Raw genomic sequence first — 18804 nt, 5'->3', positions numbered from 1 at the left:
TCTATCTGCTATAATCTCTCGACCCTGTAATTTTCGTAGACTTTTTGTTATGCCACAGCGCAGATATAATTAACGCGGATATCTTTCTCATGTTTACTAATAATATCCTGTTTAATCTTGACGTAGGTGTAAAAAACGAAAAAGACATTTCCAAATTTGAAGAAAACGATGCGCGTAAGTTTATCAATGTTGTGACGTATGATAGCTATTACATCGTTAAGATGTCACAAATGACGTACGTAGTTAATGCTTGTAGACAATCCGGGAAATTGACAAAGATTAGCTAAGAAGACGTCAGCTAAAGAAATGAAGTGCCAATAATTTCCCGGATAATTGAAGAAGACGAAATAAAAGAAAAAACATAGTAGTTTTCCGATCTTCAATCAGAAGATTTAAGTTTTAGCGTATTCATATTAAAGCTATTTAATCTCGACAGGCTTAGTAACATCGATTAAGATGAATTATTCCGCGTTACATAGATAACTCTAATTACGTAAACGGATGAATAATGTTGTTGTATTCCATTGCGGAGACGCTATATATTTAAGGATCTTGAAGGAATTTTTGACGTGTGACACAACACAATGTGAAATCTTCCAAAGTTCTCCGAACGTTTGGAAGTGACACAACTATGGATCATTATCTTCTAAGACGTCATAAGAATCTTCGTACTTTGATCGCGTGTCAACTTCCGTTTCATGTCTCTCCAAAGAGCGTTTATTAATTTAATCTATCGCTAATCCTAATCTCGTATACAATCTCGGTCAAGAATAAAGAACAACTTTAATAAATTATGGTAAATAAGATCAATTAATGTTCTACAAATTGAAAATCATATATATAAACTTTTAAACAATATATTAATATATACCGTTTCTTACTAAAATTTTATAAAAGTATGTTATATATTTTAATTTCTAAATATTTACATAAATACTCAATTTACTACAATTTAAATTTTTAGGTAATTGTAGTAAATAGGTAATTTACTACAATTTAAAAAATTAGTATTTAAATATATAAAATTGAATATACTTTTATATAGCCTTTAAAACATCCAAAACGTTATAGCCCGTTATAGAATACGGATTTCGGAAGTTAATGATTCGTACCGGTCTTATTTCACTGTACTTTCACTCATTTCGTGACTATCTCCGTTCGCTTTCTCGTCGAGTGAACCAAGTGCAACGACGCAATCAGCACGAAGGCGGATCTTGCAATGACGTCAGAACAATTTTCTTATCGCTCTCGGTACGATATCTCCTACGGAAAAAGGATTCTTGACGCTGAAAATTTAGCATTTGAATCTTATTGGAGAAACGTGGGAAGCAAGGCAGTAATTTATGATTGATACATGAATGATTTTATAATTCCAGTAGGAAACTTCCGACTTCGCGAACAGGAAACACCGAGATATCAGAATCTGACGTTCGTTTATTGGAATCAAAGAGCGGTTCTCGTAAACCGATCTCCATCCTCGTTATTGGGTTTCACGCGCGATGCACGATCCCTGAATTATAAAACCTACTTCTAAAATGATCCAATGACTTCATCTCATTGAAGACCAACGATTTTATTTCTCAGAAGTTCTAGGAACATGTTTTGTGCTGGCAAGAAACAGAAAACCTAAAATACTACTATTAAATACAACTTGGTTAAAAATTAATTTAATCTACACTATATTTTGTGAATGAAACTTTTATTTTATTTTATTGTCAAAGGTTTTCGGAAAGTAAAATAGAGAGAACATTTTAATTTTTCGGAATACAATTCCCGAAATATGTTGATATATAAATATGATCCAATTTTTTTTCTTTTATTTCGCGAAATAAAATATAAACTCTTTAATACATTAAATATATTTGAAGCAAGCATGTGAATCCCCTACGAGATTAGTCATAGATCGAACTAACGTTCATCTATCTAGCGCCTTTGTACTACTAGCCTTCGGAGATGCTTAAAGGGTGGGCGTGCTGAATCAAGGCAATGAATTCTGAATTCCAAGCCCTGGCCCTGCACTGCTTTCCCGATCGCGCTCGTCGGGAGATCGAGGAATCGATCAGGCGAGCTAACGGTTGGGATTACCGGCGCGCTTCGTTGTGCAATCTTCTTGACGTCACTCGGTCGTTACACTTGCTTACGACTGATTCATACAACTCACGGGCTTGAGCGCCGCTTAGTATTCTCTTCGCTCGTCACGCGAGTATGTATCGCGCAAGATAGTACTTTTATGTCTTTCCTGCAGCGACAGGAAAGCATTTTTATTGACTGGCGATTTAGTTCGCAACTGAAATAAATCAGATCTATGATACTTATATCTACAATACTTACATCTGCGATACTTGAACGGTCACATTAAGTACGAAGGCGACAGTTGGGCTGATTGACTCTTAGAGCTGAAACATAAATGTAATTACATTATGCTCACGTAGTAAAAAAATCAAACGCTCAATTACTAACATATTTAATTTACTTTTGATACACTTTATAATACTTATATTTAATATAATACATACGTTAATATTTTTTATACATAAATAAGACTTTCAAGTTTTTCGTCATTGCAAGAAAAAGAAAGGAAATGTAAATCTCTATCAACAGGACCTGAATTCTCAGTTGAATCTTCATATAATCCTTACTAAATTTATCTGCTGGACGTTAGATAAATTTAGACCGAGAAAACGGTGATTAGACCAAAATGTACAGTTAGCACGCGACTGTTTACAATTTGATGATTCTAAATGTTGCTGCATTTCATTCTGGTAATCGTACTCATTCACATGCATTCACATGCATTGATAAAATCCCATGTTCGTGATCAAGCGAAACATAAAATTGAAACGATAAGCTTGCAGAGAAACTGGTCTAGGAAACGTTATAGTTCTTCCTCGGCGCAAATCGCGCGGATCGTTACGAAAAACAGGTCAGTACTGCGAGATAACGTGCTCTACGTCACGGACGCCGTTAACATAACGATTTATCCAACGTATTATCCAACTTTTGCGCCGTCGCGCGCGTGTGCGCGTGAGTTACAAGTTACAAGGCCGCGGATTTATAGCGGCGCGCGATCGTTTGGACAGTAGAGATCGATGAGTGTGAGTGTTGCACCTGTGCTTCGCGCGAAGCTGCATACGCGGGTCACACGCAGGTCGTAGGCAGAAACGCTATTGAAGGTAAGCGCATGCAGTAAAAGAGAAAGTTGTACCGTCGTCTTTGCTCAACGTGTCAAATCATAATCGCCAAATGTTTATTCTGACACTAACTAATACTTGAATTCATAAATTATTATATCTCATCATATTTAAACGCTTTGTTTGTAAGATATATCTTAAAGCGCCTCTACATAAGTCGCAATTCGCGAAACGCAAGATACACGCACAGTCAAACGTAGACACAAATGTAGACACATGTCAACCTCTTTGTGTGTATCGTGTGTGCGGTGATACGCGACCTACGTTTCGCGAATAGCGACTTATGTAGAGGCGCCTTTACATGTATCTGCTTCAATATGAAAACTGAAGATATGATTCAGTTTCAATAAGTGAAACACGATTTGGTAGCCCAATTAAGCTACCGAGATTCAGTTCTGACCGAAAATAGCGTTTTCTCTAAATTGATTGTGATTTAATTTATATAACTGATTTATATTGTATAAGGAGATAAATTAAAAGATACTAAAGAGGTGATAAAGTCAAGGATATTAGGCTGATTAAAAAATATATTTTCTAAAAATATAGAAATAGGCACATCCGCACATATCGCGGAGACAAGTGCTCGAGAAATTATTTTGCTACCGCTCGTCGTAACTTTCTTATTTCAATCGTTTCAAATCTAATGATCAACTCTATTCTGTCTCGCACGGTCGGTTAAGTTAAGTCGGTTAAGTTCATCTCGGAATCGACATAAATAATAATACAGCCGAACACAGAAAACAATGTAGCTGTCGCATATCAGGTAGTTCGACTACTACTATTTCGGTTCCTACAATATCACAATAATAAAGTGTAATTTCATATGTAAAGCAGCGTCAAGTATATCTTCAAGTGGCCACTGTCTTTAAAATTAGCATATTTATTTGGGAAAGTAAAGTGACATTAGCAATAGATATGTATGAAAATATAAATACAATTCATGTAACAATTGAATATACACATTTAAAAAAACAAAGATCTCCTCAGAGAGGAGAAACAATTGGACTTCTTGAATTTCTAAAACGCAGATATTTATAGCCATTTATTTGTCCGAGCTATGCGAGAGAACAGGTCCAAACATGCACAAACAAGAAACTCAAGAAAGGACCTAAGGTCGGCATCTCATCAAAGTGGGTCGATCATTTAGAGAGTGTCCTTCAGAATGATGACTCCATATCAATTCGTACCGGATGACGGTTATTAATTGACTTACGTTATAGTTAAGTCTAAGTATTTTTTATATTGTTGTATATTATTTTTACGTTACGAATATAACATAATTATTATTAGGGATATAAATATAATTGTCATTATTGATGTTTAAATTGTCGTATAAAATAAGAATTCGTAATGCTACATTGAATATACCGTTACTGAAAAAAATATATATTTATCAGATATAAAAATTTGTGACCGAGTCTTTTGATCAAGGTCTTCTATGCTGCAAGGTTTGCGTGCTATGTCACGGTATAAACGATGCTTTTATTTATTCCCGCGAAGTTATATTTTCTGCTCGATCTTTCGTACAGTGATAACATAATGACGCTGGTGATAAGCCACAATCACTTGATTGCATTTAATATTTTCGATTTAAGAGGCGGATGATCTGGTTACTAGGAAACTTCTCTCGTTCATTTCTCGGAGTTGCGAAATGACTCAGCAATAGAGCTTACCTGCGACCCTCTCACTATATTATTGCCCCTAAATCGCAGGATACAATCATAAAGTTTATAATTAATTAAATTTGTAAACATGACGATACATTATCGTGATGCTAATATATAATTAAAATCATCAATGATAATTATCATTAATTTTAATATTATTTATAATTGATGATATAAGATTAAATTTCTCTTGATTCTCATGACTTATACTAAATTCTCAGTTTATTTATCCTAATTTATGTTTATCATAATTAATTCAGTCAACTACAATATTGATACTATAGAGCAAAATTATTTAAATTTGCTCATAGTTTGTACAGAAATAAACCTTATTTGCATAATACTTCTTTCTGAATATCAGATATAACTTTAGAAGTATTGCAAAAATAAGAATTTTTGTAATTTTTGACAAATCTATATTTAAAGGATGTATATACATCCAATTGCATGTAAAGTGGCTCTATGACGTCAGAGATCGATCGTAATTCTTTCTTTCCCAAAATATCCTCGCAGTCCTTAAGCGAAACGTGAGCCTGCGCACGTTTGCAACGAGCTTTACGGTCGCGTGAAAATAACGATACGGGTATGCTAATTTGCCACGCGAGCCGGTATGCCTAAGGTCGGTATCGTCACGCGTCACTGACCGTTTAGTTGTGTACGAAACAGTGTGTACCTGTCAACCCGGAGATTAGAAAGGCGTCGATCCACGTTGACACATCGAGTGTGAAAATCGCATGTCACCCTTTACATCTTTTCTGAAACAGATTTGAAAAAAAAGGAAAAGGATCTTGCCTTGTATCGCCTTGTGAAATAATGCGAATAGTCCTTGCCGCATCTGTTTCGCCTTCGACACAGTAATTATTGATCCAGAAATTACAACCGGCTACACGTACTCGGCCGCTGTAAAATTCCTCTAATGGCCTCGATCAAAAGTCGGAGGCAAGTTCCGCGAAAATGATCTCTGGTACTCGGATTAAGACGCAACAAACGACGTATTTGCCGGTGCCGAGAGGTGAATCAGGTGAATGATAATTGTGCTTCGGTCGTCTGGACGTCTTACGCAAAGACCGATCGCCTGTCGTATATGCATATTACGTAGTGTGATTCCCCCTTTATGAATAATAAGCATAAAAAGAAACCTTGCGATGCATTACGACGATATGCATAAATGGTCTCGCGAGATCGCGCGATTGCGAATTGAACGTGCTTCTTCAGACATTAGACATATTTAAGAAACATTTAAGAAATATTTAAGAAATATATAAATATTAATTTTTTATAATACGTAATACGTATAATACGTAATTGTATAATCCTTCTTGTATTTCTATCAATCTTGAAAATAATTGCATACATCCCGAAGATTACAAATTAAAATTCTAATTATTTGTTATTTTTATATTTATTAGGTGCTATAAATGATGTGGATAATATGCATCTTTTGAGTTTACACAACATTTTGCAATAGTGAAATCCCATATCCGGGGGAATGACGGAATGTACAGTTGCACGAATGAGGAAAGGATTTGCATAAGAGCCGGCGCGACGATCGTGAGACGAGGCGTTTCGTAACGGGACTCGATCTTGCGTAAGATCCCCAAAAGATGGGCTAAATCGTAACTTAACGATCGCGGAAGGTGGTCCAACACGCCGGTGGCTTTTACCGCCAACGCCGAAAGAATTCACCCGCAATGATTCAGAGCACGAGCGGCGTCCCAGGGCGTATGGATACCACACAAAACCCAATGATGTTCAGCACCTTGCTGTGCGTTGTATTGTACGCGATTACTTAAGCAGGCCGCGTAACTCCCTGGATCGTTGGGAACTCTCCAAATCAGTGACGCAGGCGCAGGTGTGCAAATTCGCAGAAACATTACACGCAACAATTTCGTGTTGAATGTACCGTGGAAGATACTATGACACGTAATCGCGTTTACCCAAACTCCATTGAATAGAAAATCTGCGAAGCTGTGAGGGAGTACTAATTCACAAAAATAGTATACCACGTCAGCATAAGCATGAATGAGTTTGTGTACTTCAGAGTATAAATCCGGGGAAACCCGCAACTTCATTACGTAATGCACGAATCTATTTCTAATCGGAACAGAATTGTGCATCGAGTAACGTAAGCATTACAAAGCACAAATCATTCTACTGAAGATCTATTTACTTTTTAATCGTAAAAAAAATATATATATATATATATTATACATTGCGATCAAATTAAATAATAATTTAATTTCGACAGTTTTTGAAGACAAATAGCAATTTTTTACAAATTATATTTTCACCATAAAAAATGCTTGTATATCGTTTATATTATTTAACATTAATTATTAATGAATCGTGATTATCAAAACTGGCGATACTACGAAAAATTTTGGAGATAATATGATATTCAATCGTATCGAGTGATAATCTTTATGTGATATATTCTTAAAATTTGTCGTGCAGTTATTCGGAAAGACGCGTCCTCAAAGCCACGACCGCGCGCGGAATGGGGTCAGAATGTGTATCTTCCGCAAGCAGGTTCGTCGATTCCGCAAGACCTTCGGTTTACGCGTCCTTTGCGAAGACATTGCTCCGAGATGAATGGAGCATTCCTGGAATCGAGTCGCGATGATTCAACGAACAGTCTCGACGATCCTATGCGCGCTCAATCCTCTTACAAATATGCCCTCGAAGATCGCGTGTATGACGAAGCAAATGGGCGCCTCACAAAAATTGCGCCCACCCAATATACATTCCGGAAATACCGTAGCTTCCTAACTGAATATGCAACACTTACTTTAGAAAAATAGTTCGAACTTGGAAGATCCTGCTTTTATATAGAAGCTTAAAGAACGAGGCAAATATATATATATATTTTTTTTTTTCAAAATACTTAAGAATCAATTAACAAATTATTTTTTTTATTTAATTCTTAAGCCTTTCGAAAGTTCACGTTAAGCCTGTTCACGTTTATTTCGATTCTGCAAATTCATGGATTACGTTATAAAAATTGATAATAAATAGGCTGGAAAATAATTATCTTCACCTGAGAATGCATATTTATTCAAATAGCGAAAGAATACTTGTGTGTGGCAAAGAGGTCACATAAGCGCATACGTGAATGAACGGCTTGAATGCATCGCATGACTATCGATGGTATGCAATCTCCTCAGTTCTGTTTGCGTTTTGTATCGAAATGGATAGCTGACGGATGGTCACGTAAAGTGATCTTCGATGATAACAAACTGTAAAGTCAGAGTATCCATAACGTAATTAAAGATTAATAAATACTGGACGCTAAGATTGTATAATGCAAGTTCTTTCATTAATGAGACAGTAATGTCAAGTATATGTGAAAGTGATACTCAAATATTTATCCGCATATATAAAGAGAGATTATATAAAATTATATGAAAATTTAAAAGAGTATAGAGCGAACAAAGTTATGATTTAGAACTTTAATACGATACAGTCGATACAAATGTCTACGCGTCGCATTGCCAAGTTAATCGATACTCTGAATGAAAGCATGAATGAACGTAAGAAGCCGGAGGCACATGCTGTTGACGGCGATATAAGCACCTAAGACCTGTCGGAAATCTTATCAAAAGAAATGAATACTCTAAAGAGATAGAGCAGAGACAATTTATCGGAAGTAAAGGATGAAGCGGCCGACGTGTGAGGTATATCTCAAGTAAACGCGCATACCGCATGACGGCAGCTGAGACAAGAATTGCACAGGTGCACGCTGAGAGGGTAAGATGATATCGTGCGATCTTCCGACCCCAAGTGAAGCTCCACCGTCCCGACCCCGAAGGGCATCAGTACGATGATGAATCATTCGGAGGAAATAATCTTACATACCAGCGCGTTACGAGCGACAAGTGTATACTCGGATGGGCACCGGCTGCTCCGACCACGTGCCATCGTGTGACCGCAACTTGTGCATACATAGGGTGCTCTGTACATGCCGACTATTAATTCTTTTAATTTCTAAAATATACATATAAAAACGAACCTGATTTAAAGATATTATCAACGAATATATATTTATCGTATATTATATTGAACTTTTTGATGTTTTATTGCAAAAAGAAGATGAGTATTAATTGATTTAAGTATTTAAGACACATTATAAGTTACAATATCAAGTCGGATGTGATCCGAGAAGAAGATCAGTTCTTAGTATGCGGTGTCAGGCAAGTACAAATGATATACAACTTACGCCTGCTGCTTGCACTGGCAAGCACAACTGGTCTCTCCTGTGAAGAAATCTGTGGTGATTACGAAGAAGTCGCTGGAACAGGTGCAATCCATCTACGAAGCTGATAAAGTCCGTTGCAATGTCCATATCATCCCACCTGACCTTGCTCGCGTGAGAAAAAGTAACGTGACAGAAAGCAATGTATATTCAATATCTTCCGCTTGCAAAAAACAAGACAATATTATCGTCAAGTTCCGTTTGATATTTTTTATTTTTGCATTATTTATTCCTTATACTGCGTAATAATATTTAAGTAGGTAGTTTGCAATATTTAATTAATATGAATAAATTTATTGTTTTAAAAATTAATTTCTTTTTTATATATAAAAATATGATATGTGTGTTTATATATATAAAATTTTCTAAAAAATAAAACTATAGTTTTATTTTTTTAGAACATATCTATAAATATAGAATAGAATAGAAAATTATATATATATATATATAATATATTATATTAAATATTAAATAATATTTAATATATACACAGATATACATATGTATACTCTTTTCGAAACGTGACGTGAAATTGCACAAATGCAAGCTGACCTTTGCTACGACATCAATAAATGTAAATACATTGCACGGCACAACAATCGAATGCGATGTATCTCGAAGACTCGTCTACTAAGCGAGCATGATTCAAAGCATGTTATTAAGAAACAATACCCGCATACTTGAAGGATGACTGCTTTTTTTCTTCCGCCAAGCAACTATTACAGCAGCGGTAAATCTGACTTACGGACTAACGAAGTTGAGCGCAGGATAAATACACGTGGGGGATATTCCAAGAGAATATCCTGCTCGGCGTAACATAATCGTTGCATAAAGTTTTAAAATATCTCGGACTTCGCATCCTGTCTCGCGCGTTTATCCCCGCTAGAGATCAAAATTTCATGCAACGAGGAAGCACAATAAATAGACATATTAAAAGTGTCGCATACATTACAAAAAAACCTATTTTAAAATCTTCCAAAGATGTTAATTCTTATCTTCTTCTGTTGCAGGTCGAACTTTCTTGATCAAGGGATCCACCTTTCCTCGCAGGATAAGGTGAGTTAATAAAAAATGTTGAGAATTTGTTTTTACAATTGTCTATCGAGACGTAATACATCCATAAATTTTGATTCGTTGTCAATCAAAAAGAAAAAATAGCACTTTATAATAGAAAATTTTAGAAAAATATTTCTTCATCTTTATTTATTATGACTTGAACTTTACTTATTTATATGTTCTCATGAATGCTTATCGAAATTGCATAGGTGTTTAAACTTATCCCCTATGAGATGTATTACGTCGCGATAATCGTGAAACCGATGCCAACTGAGTTTATGATAGCTCAAGACATTGTCGCTTATCTTTGATATTAAATTCCCGCCGGCACATTGATACATCCTGTTTCGACAATGAACCAACTTAGTGTTACATCCGTTACCAAATTAATTAACTGATTGACATTCTTGTGACGAGAAATGTTACGCATGTTATGATAGAGGCAACAAGATATTTCTTGAAGTCTAAGAAACTTATGACGTAGCATTCGTGACGTGAAATGACGTGGGTGGTCGGTGTTACCGTCATTTTGGTACCGATATCCGGCACCCACGGAAAGCGAAAGCGTCACGCTTGACAAATCGATAAAGAATTACTTGCATTTTATTGCGTATTAAATTAACAAATTATATTTTACGAGAATTTCCGCAGTGTAAGATAATTTATCACACAACATCAATTACAAGCAGTATCGCACTGACGTCAAACTTTGCGGAAAGGTCATCTGTGTGATAACGATGTAATCAGTTACAATCTATTTTTTATTATTTAATAGCATTTTAATGAGTGGCGTTACTTAACCCGGAGAAAAATAGTGCCTTATCATCGAACGTGAGCGAAATTGATTAAAATCGTTGAGAACTGTGAAACGAGCGTGACAGAAAGATTCGAAAAAAAAAAATAATAATAATCTGAGGAGCGCGTAAGAAACGTGCGTTGCACACGTGTATTATTACCGTGATATCAAAGTCAAGCTTCAACGATTAGGGAGTACGCGAGCCGCATATTGTTCATTTAATTTTCCTCGTGAGTCGTTTGCCTTGATGCCGATGATTTCTTCTTCGATGCGAGAAACAACAGTATCGCTGGTGCAAACGCAATATCCATCTACGCATCTACGGTAATCGACTGCCTTTCATCGTCTTGCACAGATAGAAAAATATCATGATAGGTTGTTGTACTCTTTATATTTCATGTAGCACATAATGTGTTCAGTAATAATATTCAATAATAATTGAATCTGAAAAATGTTTACCCCAAATAATTAAAACAAATAAAAATATATATGCATATGTAAATTATTTATCTTGTACATAACAATTCAAAATCTTCTTTAAATTGCTTAATATTTTTAATTTTTTATTTTCCTCGTATTAATTGTATATTCTCTATTATCGAAATGATTAATAAATATATTTAATGCTAAAACAGATCATCTTCTTTATTGCAATGAAACTTTTTTGAAGAATGAAATATCTGATTGGTTAGTCATATGTACTTCAGAGAATCTTTATGAAATAGTTTTATACTATGTGTTCGGCGGATGTTATGTGTCCGGTAGAGAGAAAGAATGACCGGCAACTACCACACAAAATTGACCTATAAGATTGTTTTCTCAGAAAGAAGTGTGAAAATGAGGATATCGTCCAGACGACAGCGTCGCGAGTATCATTTGCATTGACTCTCACTAACCGCAATGGGTTAACATTGCGCATACTTCGCGTGAATAATTGAATACAAGTCATTCGTAAACTTCATTCGTAAACTTCAGTAGTATTATCACAATCTTGACATTAAATATATTTATTAGATAATAAATTGCGTTAAAAATTAGTTTATGAAAATAAATTATGACGGGCTGTACGCATAATATTTTTACGTAAAAAGAATTGTATATTTGTTTACGTTGAGCACTTCACTTATCATGTGAAGAAATGTAAAAATTATTACATTTGCGAAATTTGATATATCTTATATTAACGTTATGCTAATATCCGGATATCTAGATTATATCCTAGAACTTGTCACAATGTCAGATAATACCTGTAAATTCAAATAACAGTAAAATATTTAAATATAAAAATTATTTTGTTCACCCCATATACTCTAACAGCACTATTTTATATTTATTAAGCTTGCAAGAATAATATTTGACGTATTACTTATTTAATGCGTGAGAATCAAGATAGAATAGAGTTACGTATATGTGGCATGTTGATTCATCGTTCTGTACTTTTGCAAAAATTTTGTTATTATTTTATAGCATTCGAAAGCTTCTCTTACCTTTCTGGTACTTTATACGATTTTCTTCACTATCCGGATTATAATGATTATTCAATGTATTGCAGAAATTCGTTTCTTCTATATTCAAAAACTACGTATAAATAAAATGCACTATTAAAATCGAAAAATCATGAAGCTAAACTTAACTTCTTGTACATATGTCACTATATAAGATTATGTTATAATTCGATGTATTTTCAACAAAAAGATATTGTAGTAGTGAAATCCGTACTTAACTCTGTGGTGTACGAAAGGCTACTGTTCTCGTCTGTGTGAATAGAAAGTTTCTGGAGCTCCGATAACACGACTCAGCTGTTTTCCCGCGCTTTTTCCACGAATCGAGGAAAGCTTCATGAGTGAATTTGTCTTACTCATCGACATACAACTAAAGTTTGATATTACGATATTTAATATTATGATGTAGCAAGATCTTTGCAACTTACGTAAAAACCGTATCATCAATAATTAATATTTTTTAGCAATATTTTTTAGCTGACGAAGCGCTAATTTGACAACTATAATTAATTTAATTTTTTACATTGTATTTTCTGCGCCGGACTCTTTAGCATTTATTAACAGAAAAATACACCTGCGTCTCGTGACACAATTGGAAAATCCTGGCAAGGCTTTCTTATAGCACATTGTTACCCGCATAAAATAGCGAAGGATCTTGCCTTGTAACTTACGAGACTCAGGAGAGTGTTCAGTGATCGTTAACAGGAGTTTCCACATGTGTCATTGCGCTTGCACACATTTGAATCGGTGAACCTTATCGATTAATAACATTCAAGTACACCGTATATTATACGGTCTGTCGTAAGAGAAATACCTGTGTAATACATAAAAGTAATATTTTTCTAAATACAATCAATATTATTTATTCAAACTTTGATGATTTTGCTATCGTAATTCGTGATTTGCGATTTGACTGAACTTTTAATTGCTTAACGAAACAGAAATTTTCAAATTCATTTACAATATATTATAAATTATATTCATACAAACGCATATAGCGCTTATTTTTACGCATACCACGTTGATGAATGCCGCGGCTGGAAGGTGCGGTAAGAGCAACGCAACGGTGTTATACGCGGGTCGGCCTTTGGTGACAGAAGAGCCAATAATTATGCAAGCCAAGCCCGCGGGATGACCTAATATACTCAGTCGGCATTAGAACCGCGTCTTACAAACGATCTCTCCCTCTTTCTTTTCGTGTTCGCGCGGCGTAGTGATCATGCGCTAAAAATAATAGCAGACGGTTACAACCAGACAAGACGAAGGCGTGCGTGAATCAAAGATTGGAGGAAGTACATGAGTTGATTCACATCTATCTAGAGTATTCGAGTAAATCTGTAAGGTCATTCTCCGCACTTGAATTATATATAAATAATATTGTATATAAAAATAATTATATCGTGAAATTATTTTTAAAAAATATTTTTTATTCGATATTTTTGAGAGATATAATTTCACGCTAATTATGTAATACAGGATTAAACTTCTAGTAAAAACTTCAGCTATGAATATTGGACCGTACACATGAATAACAGACCAATCAATAAAACATTTTTATTTAAATCAAAAGATATTTACCGTCTATCGTATCTAACTATAAGCAAACATCTCTTCGTAACTCAATGTCTGGCAATCACGGCCGCGGATGCACTTTAAGTTTAAGATACGCGCTCCTCCTGCTATGATATACTTGAAACCAACTAAAATAGCGCATCAGGGCAGCAGTTCGTTGTCAAACCGACAGTGCAGTTTCGAGAGTCGGAATCCAATCCGAAAGTCAGATGATTTCGCGACCGGAACCAGAGTAAGATAAGAACCGATCAGTATGTCGAGAACGTGTTTCCTGTTTTTACAATAACATAGTAGGCATGACGCCAGTATCATATGGCGATTGAACATGTTACATTTAAAATTCTGTTTCCACCTTTTTATATTAGAAGATAAACGAAGATAAAAATGACTCGATTAAAACCTGCTTATTTCTTCTTACTTAATCTTGATTGCTATGTAATAATGATTTCCTGATTATATGTATATTTCTGTAGGTAAAACAATTTCGGGATTAGCCTTCCTCTGCTCCCCCCAAGTGCCTGATAAAAGTTAAATTTTTTTCTCGTAATGATGGCAATGTAAAAAGACAAATTTATAATTCTACGTATTTCAAGAAAATTAGCAATCAATAGCGTAGACGAGACAGTATTTACATATCAAGATTGGCATAACGATGACTGGCAATATCCGAAGATATGAATTTTCCAAGCTATCAATAGAAACTCTCAATTCTTTTCATGCCTAATACAAAAGAGACATATTAATAATTGAAAATCGTGATAAATGAAACTACCCATGATCATAGTAGTAGACATATTTAATTACAAAATTAAATTTTTAATATAATTTTTTAAAATATTTTCTGAAAGTAGAGCAATTATTACTTTAAATTACTGTGCTCTAAATATACAAAGTTAAATCTCTATTAAATATTTAATATAATATAGCAATATAATATATTGTATTCAATGTAATTATTTAGTACAATTTACTAACGAACTTATTTCCATTTGTGAAATATTTAAAATTGGTATTTCTCAAACACAAGCAATTTTTTTAAATAATAAAAGCATTTTCAGAGTGTACGAAATGCAAAACATTTACTTGTTTGTTTATTGAAATAATCTAATTAATCTGTAAAAATTATGTAATAACGTCCAAACTCACGTCAAATATAATATTTAGAGATGTTTATAACAACTCGGATCTTGTTCTTGAGCTAGAAAAAAATCTGTGGTTGAATTCGTTATTATTACATCAACGTCTGAATCGTTACGTCATTTCACACTTTAACACTTCGCGTCAATTATTCCCAGTTGTTTAACGATAGATTCCGCGTGAAGATGTGATACGGCATATCCGATCGAATGTGTGATAGTGTTACCGATATTTAAGGTGTGTAAACGCAAAGTTAAGTGAAATAGACGAATGTAATCACGAGCCGTGTAATCGCGTGCCATGAGACTTTGTGCTTAAAGATTTGCGTTATAATATACCGAAAATATAAGTTTCAAACGACGAAGTACATATTGCAATTTTGCAATTGATATTGCGGGTGGATATTAGTGAACGTCATCGCGCATAAGATGTTGAAACTTTTTCGGAGGCATGCTGTTAATGTATATACAAAACAGCTTGTGTCGAGAGGATATCCTGGTTTATATTTACAGAAAAATTTCGTTAGCGTAGTGACGCACGTGCGCAGTAAATAAATCTTTGTTCAATATATACCGGATGTAAACAAGGAGTAATCACAGATAATTATTATTTCGTAAATAACCGATTTACAAACATGTTTTGCAGATAGTGTTACGATCGAGCAGAATCAATTAATCAATTAACTTTATATTAACTTCATTGACTGATTAGACTAAAAGAAAGAGAGAAAATAATTATTATTTAATATTATTAGTCGCTAAAATTTGCACTACGCTAATCTCATTAAGTCAAATAAGTCATATTCAATCATTACTTGTCTTTCGTTTATAGACATATTGAAATTATAATAACGTAATGCAAAATACCTTCATCACGTCAAATATATTATCAAACACTACAAAAAGTAATTGTATGACGAATTGTGCAGCAATCGTAACATTAATACAGACCTACTGCAGTAATTACGGTAATGCAAAACATCGATAAGAACTTATATCCCGATGTATCGCGTCACGCGCACCCTTTTGTTTTTCTCGTTGCGTATCGTAACATCGTTGCAGACTCGTAAAAGCAAAACGAACTTTACCAACCTTCGAACTCCGGTTTTTCCAACTGTGCTACTACATCGCCACAAAATTCACGATAAAGTGGCATGTCGATTATCTCGTGGCCTCTTGTACTTTGTCGGAATATACTCAGCGCTTCCGTCGATATAGTCACGTTAGCCAGCGCACCTCCTGAAATGAGACAAACCCATTGCTGTGAATGCTGGAATAAATGACTGCTGATATCGCGTGCCGAGAAATTTTCAAATCCCGCCCTCTTCAGAATGGTAAGCCATGATTTCTTTCGATATACGCAGTGAAATAAAAAAAAATAATAAATCAGATAAGAATTTATTTCGTTATTCCTAACGGTATATTTTAAAATTAATGACCCCGTAAAATTTTTGTAAGTATAAGAAGAATTAATAGCATTTTTTGATCAACTTTTTGTAACAAACGACAATTTTACATTTTATTGTTGTTTAACGCGCGGTCTCTTAAAGAGATTTTGGTCGTTCCATTTTCTATGCAACGATCTTAAACCTTTGTCACAGGTTTCTTCACACTTAATTATACGGGTCCTAAGGCCTGTGGATAAATATTGTTGGTAAGGCATTGTACTACTTGAAAACGTCGTAAAACAGATCGGGTAAAACTTTTGTCCTTTTTTTTGGCGTTTAATTCATATTTTTCGGATTTTCACGAAATGCATCCTCACAAACAAGCATTACATATTGCTCCAATGGAGAAGCCTTGGGTGGTCCCTAATACATAAATGTTAGCAAGGTAACGAAAATCGAAGGACCTATCGATGTTCCGGCATACCTTCTGCACCATTGGAATGTGATGTCTCTATCCGCTTTTTGTAGCCGCTGCCATCACGGGGACCACACGAATCGATAATTGCCTCCTTCAAAAAATTACACCCGTCTTTTCCACTTCGGACGGTTAAATGCCGTTTTTTAGCGCGCGCATTCGTACGCGCTTCGAATGCGCTTGCTCGCGTAATGCCGCGCGCAAAATCCTAACCGGTTGGCGGCTTGAGATGCTCTTGTATTCTCCTCCGCGAGATTACCGTACTCGATTGAGTACAATGAACTGCATCGCGCGAACGCCACAATGCGCGAGCCTATTATCTCTGATAACGTTTGTTACCTCTTCATCAAATGTAACGGATTCTTTGCAATCAATAATTTATAGATCTGGCCGTGAACAAAATTTGCAATTGACACATAAATAATACCTACATTTAAGAGACATTTATACCTTTCTTTTTGTATGTACTATCAGTTTTTTTTTAATTGTTTGTATATTAAGTTATAAATAACATATTTGAACTTGTGACTATTTTAGGAAACATAAAACTGAAATTTGTATACTATAATATTATAAATGATAATTTCACAGTTTAAAAATTATTGTAACTTAAAATGCATATAGAATATGCTAAGTATAGCCAAGGTTTGATTGTAACATGTTACCTTATTAGTTGCTTTGTTAGTGACTCAAACCTTGCAAACATTGTTGCTGTTAGAGTTAATGATTCATACACGAGATCCAGAGCGCCACGCCAAATATGTAAATAATCGTGACATAAGCCATTCTTATGAATACTTTACCTTGCTGTTATAAATCTTGAGGAGATAGAAATAAAATATTAATATTGCATAAAATATAATATATAATTAATATGCAGAACAATTTTAATTGTAAAAATAGGATATAATTTTAAATAAGCCTCACATATCGTAATTAAAACTATGATTAACGTTGCAGTGAACGCTATGTAAGAATCGGCGACACTAATTGTTAGAAAGATACTGCACACTAAATTGTTTGTGTAAATTTCGCTCCAACAGATTTTCATCGCGTAATATAACATTGAATTATTTCATGTTTCGCATATAGAAACAATTACAAATACATGTTCTTATTTGAATTTATTTATGTGTTTATATATATATAGATTTCTTAATTTTAGTCTTTTTACTTCTATAAATTTCAAGTTTTTAATTTTCTACCTAAACTTTTCAGAGAGAGAAATCTGGCCATTATTGATCAATTGCTCGTTACATTTTGATTTGTTTCTTTCGGGAATATACTATTATGGCTTAGTTTCTGGATCATATTGATAGGTTTAGGTCTCATTCCTGTAATAATATCAGAAATCCAATTGGAATCACCGTTTTTAAATCGACGAAGCATTTTTTGGTAGAGTTTGTTCAATGTTAGCAGAATTTGGTTTTAACCGGTTGTTCTTTGCTTAAACTGTGGAACGATATTTTCCTGACTTAAAAATAAGAATAGTTGAAACATACAAATCAAAGTGCGTGGGAAAGTTTCGCTACCATTGTTTATACGAGAATTTTCTTCACCGGAAAGATTTTCGTCATTCATAAATATTTGTTTATTTATTTAAATTTGATAAACTGTCGAAACAACAAAAAGGACAAAGTACTTCAAAAGACGGATTCAAAGCCTGCCTTAAACCATTTTTGAAGATGTATAAAACCGTCAGAACATTACAGACATTTGTCACATTTCATCTCCATTGCGTATTTCATGCCAGAGTAGGATCGCCGCAC

General features: G+C 34.5%; 1 protein-coding gene across 1 annotated transcript in view; it reads right to left on the bottom strand.

Moving 5' to 3' along the window:
* LOC139769304 (A-type potassium channel modulatory protein KCNIP1) overlaps positions 1 to 18804 on the bottom strand; it is a 340210-nt gene that overhangs the window by 148317 nt on the left and 173089 nt on the right. The window contains exons 3-4 of the mRNA XM_071700248.1: positions 16265 to 16411; positions 2332 to 2396 (exon numbers count right to left, since the gene is read on the bottom strand). The gene's annotated coding sequence lies outside the window, so the exon portion shown is untranslated. The remainder of the gene's footprint in view (positions 1 to 2331; positions 2397 to 16264; positions 16412 to 18804) is intronic.

The sequence above is a fragment of the Temnothorax nylanderi genome, unplaced genomic scaffold, assembly GCF_030848795.1.
Source record: "Temnothorax nylanderi isolate EJ_2023f unplaced genomic scaffold, tnyl_v1.0 TNYL_tig0021_pilon, whole genome shotgun sequence".
Lineage (NCBI taxonomy): Eukaryota > Metazoa > Arthropoda > Insecta > Hymenoptera > Formicidae > Temnothorax > Temnothorax nylanderi.
This window is presented reverse-complemented; position numbering and strand designations above follow the sequence as displayed.